Below are 6,753 nucleotides of genomic sequence, written 5' to 3'. Positions count from 1 at the left end.
TTGGATTCTTTGTTCTTTGGGTGTTGAGTTTGATAAGTTCTTTATAGATTTTGGATACTAGCCATTTCTCTGATATGTCATTTGCAAATATCTTCTCCCATTCTGTCGGTTGTCTTTTGGTTTTGTTGACTGTTTCTTTTGCTGTGCAAAAGCTTTTTATCTTGATGAAGTCCCAATAGTTCATTTTTGCCCTTGCTTCCCTTGCCTTTGGCGATGTTTCTAGGAAGAAGTTGCTGCAGCTGAGGTCGAAGAGGTTGCTGCCTGTGTTCTCCTTTAGGATTTTGATGGACTCCTGTCTCACATTTAGGTCTTTCAAGCATTTGGAGTCTATTTTTGTGTGTGGTGTAAGGAAATGGTCCAGTTTCATTCTTCATGTGGCTGTCCAATTTTCCCAACACCATTTGTTGAAGAGACTGTCTTTTTTCCATTGGACATTCTTTCCTGCTTTGTCAAAGATGAGTTGACCATAGAGTTGAAGGTCCATTTCTGGGCTCTCTATTCTGTTCCATTGATCTATGTGTCTGTTTTTGTGCCAGTACCATACTGTCTTGATGATGACAGCTTTGTAATAGAGCTGGAAGTCCGGAATTGTGATGCCACCAGCTTTGGTTTTCTTTTTCAACATTCCTCTGGCTAGTCGGGGTCTTTTCTGGTTCCATACAAATTTTAGGATTATTTGTTCCATTTCTTTGAAAAAAGTGGATGGTATTTTGATAGGGATCGCATTGAATGTGTAGATAGCTCTAGGTAACATTGACATCTTCACAATATTTGTTCTCCCAATCCATGAGCATGGAACGTTTTTCCATTTCTTTGTGTCTTCCTCAATTTCTTTCATGAGTATTTTATAGTTTTCTGAGTACAGATCCTTTGCCTCTTTGGTTAGATTTATTCCTAGGTATCTTATGGTTTTGGGTGCAATTGTAAATGGGATCGACTCCTTAATTTCTTTCTTCTGTCTTGTTGTTGGTGTATAGGAATGCCACTGATTTCTGTGCATTGATTTTATATCCTGCCACTTCACTGAATTCCTGTATGAGTTCTAGCAGTTTTGGGGTGGAGTCTTTTGGATTTTCCACATAAAGTATCATATCATCTGCAAAGAATGAGAGTTTGACTTCTTCTTTGCCGATTTGGATGCCTTTGATTTCTTTTTGTTGTCTGATTGCTGTGGCTAGGACTTCTAATACTATGTTGAATAGCAGTGGTGATAGTGGACATCCCTGCCACGTTCCTGACCTTAGGGGGAAAGCTCTCAGTTTTTCCCCATTGAGAATGATATTCGCTGTAGGTTTTTCATAGATGGCTTTTATGATATTGAGGTATGTGCCCTCTATCCCTATACTCTGAAGAATTTTGATCAAGAAAGGATGCTGTACTTTGTCAAATGCTTTTTCTGCATCTATTGAGAGGATCATATGATTCTTGTTCTTTCTTTTGTTAATGTTTTGTATCACGTTGATTGATTTGCTGAAAAGTCTTTCATTGATTACACAATCATAGTACTCTGCAACAAAAGGAGGTATATAAATTTAAATTTAAATTTAAAAAAATTTCCTGTGACTATAAGTCTTGGTGCTACAAGTTTCTTCTGGGTTGAATTATCATCACAAATATTATTAATATACAATTGAGCAAAACAATGTAAGTACCTTATGAGCTTTTTTAAAAATTCAGGTGTAATTAACATACAGTGTTACATTAGTTTCAGGTGCATGATATAGTGATTCAACAGGTCTTTACATTTCTCAGTGTTCATCAAGAGAAGTGTACTCTTTATTTCCTTTATCTATTCCACCCATTCCCCCTACCCACTTCCCCTCTGGCAAATACCACTTGTTTTTCTATATTTAAGAGTCTGTTTTTTTATTTGTCTCTTTTTTCCTTTGTTTGTTCATTTGTTTTGTTTCTTAAATTCCACATGAGTGAAACAATATGGTGTTTTTCTTTTGCTGACTGACTCATTACACTTAGTATTATATCCTCTAGCTCCATCCACATTGTTGCAAATGGCAAGATTTCATTCTTCTAATGGCTGAGTAATATTCCATTGTATATATATATACCACATCCTTATCCATTCATCTATGGATGGACACTTGGATGGCTTCCATATCTTGCCTACTGTAAATACTGCTGCAATAAACGTAGCGGGACATCTATCTTTTTGAATTAGGGTTTTTGTTTTCTTTGGGTAAATACCCCATAGTAGAATTACTGGATCATATGGTAATTCTATTTTTAATTTTTGAGGAACCTTCAAAAGCCTCCACAGTGGCTGCACCAGTTTGCGTTCCCACTGACAGTGCAAGAGGATTTCTTTTCCTCCACATCCTCGTCAACACTTATTTGTTGTGTTTTTTTATTTTAGCCATTCTGATGCATGCAAAATGATATCTTATCATGGTTTTAATTTGCACTTCTCTGATGATTAGTGACATCGAGCATCTTTTCATGTGTCTGTTGGGCATCTGTATGTCATCTTTGGAAAAATGTGTATTCAGGTCCTCTACCCATTTTTAATTGCATTGTTTGTTTTTTTGGTGTTTGGTTGTAAAATTTCTTTATAAATTTTGGCTATTAACCCCTAAATGAAGTAATAAATGAATAAAGTAATGATTAATATAAAAATTAAATATCATCCCAAATATATCTCTTATGAAGATGGATGGCTGAAGGGGTATGGTGTCTGATTAAAGAGGCTTTCTGGACACCAGTATTTCAAATATCTCCTTTGGTTCCCTGGTGGTACTCATATCTCAGGAAAATGGACCATGGAAGGATGTGTGGTGTGTGCGTGTGTGTGTGTGTGTGTGTGTGTGTGTGTGTATGTGAAGGTGTGCCTTTCTTTTGTGGTATGAGAAAAGGATGGCTGTGAAAAGTCAGAAGAGAAAGGGAAAGTGGTAGGCAGCCTCCAGCCTCTGCCCCACATTGTCCTCCAACCAGTGTTAAGATTGAGTGTATATGAAAGTTGAGGATCTGGAAACTGATTCCATGTACCACAAGGGTAATCCATACATCAGTTTGAAGATAACCATAAACTACTCCAAACACTTTCCAAACCTGCTTAGGAAACTGTTAGCATTTCTTGATTCAGCTAGACAACAGTAGTTTGCATAAACTATTCACTATAATGCAGGCATTACTTCAGCAGATTTTAAGAGAGAAATATGTTTTGGGGGTATTTCATCTACAGAATCAGTTGAAACGGACACTGTCATTGATTTATCTAGAACAAATAAAAGCTATTATATACTACATAAATTATAAATGCTCTCGATATTACTCCATCACAAGATCATTATGGTTACAACCTACCCTCTTATGAATTAGAATCATTGACTGATTTTATGCTGATTGGAATGGAAACCAACTCCACTAATCAGAACTTGGCAAAACCCTAACACACATGGGTCACACACACACATACACACACACACACACAGATGTTGATTTATACTAGTCTGTTAGTCAGGACAGGCAATGTCATATGTTGGGGATGACTTCCAAATTTGGGGGGCTTAATACAATAAAGGTTTATTTATTGCTTATACTACTGTCCATTGGGGGTTTGTGGGAGAGGTTCTGCTACACAAAGTCACTCAGGGATATTGGCTGATGGATGCTTCTCCATCTTGTAGCTGCACCATCTGGATTATTTGTCAGAAGAGAGGAACAGGAACATCACAATGGGCCTTTCATCACTTCAACCTTGAAGTGACACATGTCATTTCTACTTACATTTATTGGTCAGAACTAGTCCAATAGTGTGTCCAAATACAGAGTGGTTGAGAAGTACACTCTTCCATGTGCACAGAAGTGGAGAAAAACAGAATATTATTGGAATTAAACCATAGTAGAAGTTGATATAGGTGTCACTTCATAAGCAGCACTAGTCATCTTGGAAAAAAAATGATTACCAAGGGTTGGTGATGAATAATAAAACAATACAGTCACATTCATTGCAAAAAATGATTATAGAAACAGGACTGAACATGAGAAGAAAAGAAAATTTGAATCTGATGTGAAAAAAGGCAAAACTGGCAAACTGTGAAAGAACGAAACTTGTCTTCAAATATGACTTTGACCTAAGACCTCTCTAGTAGGTAAGGTTAGTTCTTCAGGGTCTTACGAAGAGATGGTTGTGAGTGTCCTGTCACACTTGAAAACTCTGCCAAGTTCTTGATTCTACCTGGCTCCACCTGGTTGCTGAATGGAAGTCATTTGGCAAGTTCATGATAGTCACCATTAAGAAGATATCCTTTTTGTGGACCATGAAAGCCCTTCAACTTTGCTTTGTCTAAATTGTTACCTAGATGTGTTATGGGGCATTGACCTCGCTGTAATGGTGAGAATGTTCAGCTATAACTTCTCCATCTCCTGGGATTGAAAAGCATTTTTCAAGAATTTAGAAGATAAAGTGACTAAGCCAGATCTACTATCAAGCATAATTAGTTATAGGAAATTTGAGTTTACTTTCTGAGAATTTGGGATTATTCCTATCTGTATAGCTTATACTAGTATTCTTTTAGATTTAGTTCAGGGATGGGACTGCCATGGGTTGAACCACGTGTATACTTATAAAAGATCCCTAGAACTATAGTCACAATAGAGGGCCATCCTCAAAAAGATGTCTTAGGGAACAAACATCGTTGGTTTTTTTTGGTTTTTTTTTGCTGTAATAAGGTACCTTTCCCCCAAATGTCAGGCAAAGGGTTACCTGACCTATGTCAGGTCAAGAACCAAAAATTTTCAAGGCTTTGAGAATTCTAGTCTAACATGATTTCTGATCTTGTAGGGAAGCAAGGTGGAACTTAATGCCATGGAATTACAAGAGGGATAGATGAAAAGTTAAAAATAGAACTGCCCTATGATCCAGGAATTGCACTACTAGGTATTTACCCAAAAACCACAAAACCACTAATTCAAAGGGATACCTGCACCCTTATGTTTATAGCAGCATTATTTACAATAGCCAAGATATGGAAGCAGCCCAAGTGTCCATTGATTGACGAATGGTTAAAGAAGATGTGGTATTTATATAAATAATGGAATATTATTCAGCCATAAAAAGGATGAAATCTTGCCATTGTGGAGACATGTATGGAACTAGAGAGTATTAAGCTAAGTGAAATAAGAGAAAGACAAATACCATATGATTTTACTCATATGTGGCATTTAAGAAGCACAACAAATGAGCAAAGGGAAAAAAGAGAGAGAGACAAAACAAGAAACAGACTCTTAACTACAGAGAACAAACTGATGGTGACCACAGGAGAGGTGGGCAGGGGGATGGGTGAAGTAGGTGATGGGGATGAAGGAGGGCACTTGTGATGAGCACCAGGTGATGTATGGAAGTGTTGAAAGACTGTATTGTACACCTGAAACTAATATTACACCATATGTTAATTAACTGGAATTAAAATGAAAATAAGATTAAATTTCAAAAAATTCTAAAAGAAAAGGAAAACATTTTTTATCTAGCACCAGGGAATACTTTTGGAATTGGCCTGGAACAGTTAAGAAGGCAAAGAGGTAGGGAGGCTGGGTAGCAGAATGAGCTGTGGGGTTTAAAGTCAGGTCCAGTCCTACCCAGCTGAGTTGATGTGGCCAAGTTACTTCTCTAAGTGTTCAGTTTCTTTAATATAAATGTTTAACCCATATAATGTTTATATAACCCATATAATGTTTAACCCATAGAGTTGTTATAAGTGTGAGGTTGAATATTGAGGGAAAGGAGTGCCATCTGTAGTCCAGCAACTGTGCTGGATTTATTTGCCACTTATTTAAGTCCTGGCATATGCCCATAATTTTCACTTTATAAATGAAGAATTGAGTGGGGCGGGGGGAGGAGAGAGAGGGGTTGCCCAAGTTTCAGTAACTACTAAATGTTGGACTTGAGACTGAAATGAGAATGGGTGCAGGGATTTAGTCTAAGTTAAGGTAGTATATGAGTTGAATGGTGGCCCCTCAAGATATATGCCTACGTCTTAATCCCCAGAAACTGTGAATGTTATTTGGAAAAATGCCTTTGTTGATGTAATTAACTGGAGGATCTTAAGATGAAGACATCATCCTGGATTATCCAGTGAGTCAACGACAAATGTCCTCATAAGTGTGAGGCAGAGGAAGATTTGCTGCCAGGAGAGGGGAGACAATGTGACCACAGAGACAGAGATTGGAGTGATGTGGTCACAAGTCAGGGAATGCCAACAACCACCAGAAGTTGGAAGAAGCAAAGAATGGATGGTCCCCTGGAGACCCGGAAGGGAGCATGACCCCACTGGATTTTTTTGACTTCTAGCCTTCAAATCTGAGAGAATAAATTTCTGTTGTTTTAAACCACCCATCTAGTGGTAATTTTTTATGGCAGCCCTAGGACATTAATACATGCGGGAATGGCTTCCACCCTGTGATGGTCCTTGATGTCCACATCAAACATGGACACAATATTGGACTGGTTCTGAGATTTGAGTCAGGGGGGTTCCTTCCAAGGGTCAGCAGGTCATCCATATGAAACTAACTTCCTCAGAGCCTTGATAAGTAATTAAGAAAATCATTTACTGACTTAGCTTTTCTTTTGGTATCAGCTTTTCATTGAAAAGAGCCATGAGAAAGGAGGCCACTAGGCCTCATTTTACAGATGGGGCAAACAGGGGAACAGTCTGCTGATGTGACTTGCTGAGGTAGAAAGCAAGTGCCATAATTTGAACTCATGTGTGATGTATGAATTCTCTGCCAAGGATAGCTAGT

This window comes from Phoca vitulina, unplaced genomic scaffold (genome assembly GCF_004348235.1).
Source record: "Phoca vitulina isolate PV1807 unplaced genomic scaffold, GSC_HSeal_1.0 scaffold59, whole genome shotgun sequence".
Lineage (NCBI taxonomy): Eukaryota > Metazoa > Chordata > Mammalia > Carnivora > Phocidae > Phoca > Phoca vitulina.
Note: the sequence above shows the minus strand (reverse complement) of the source record.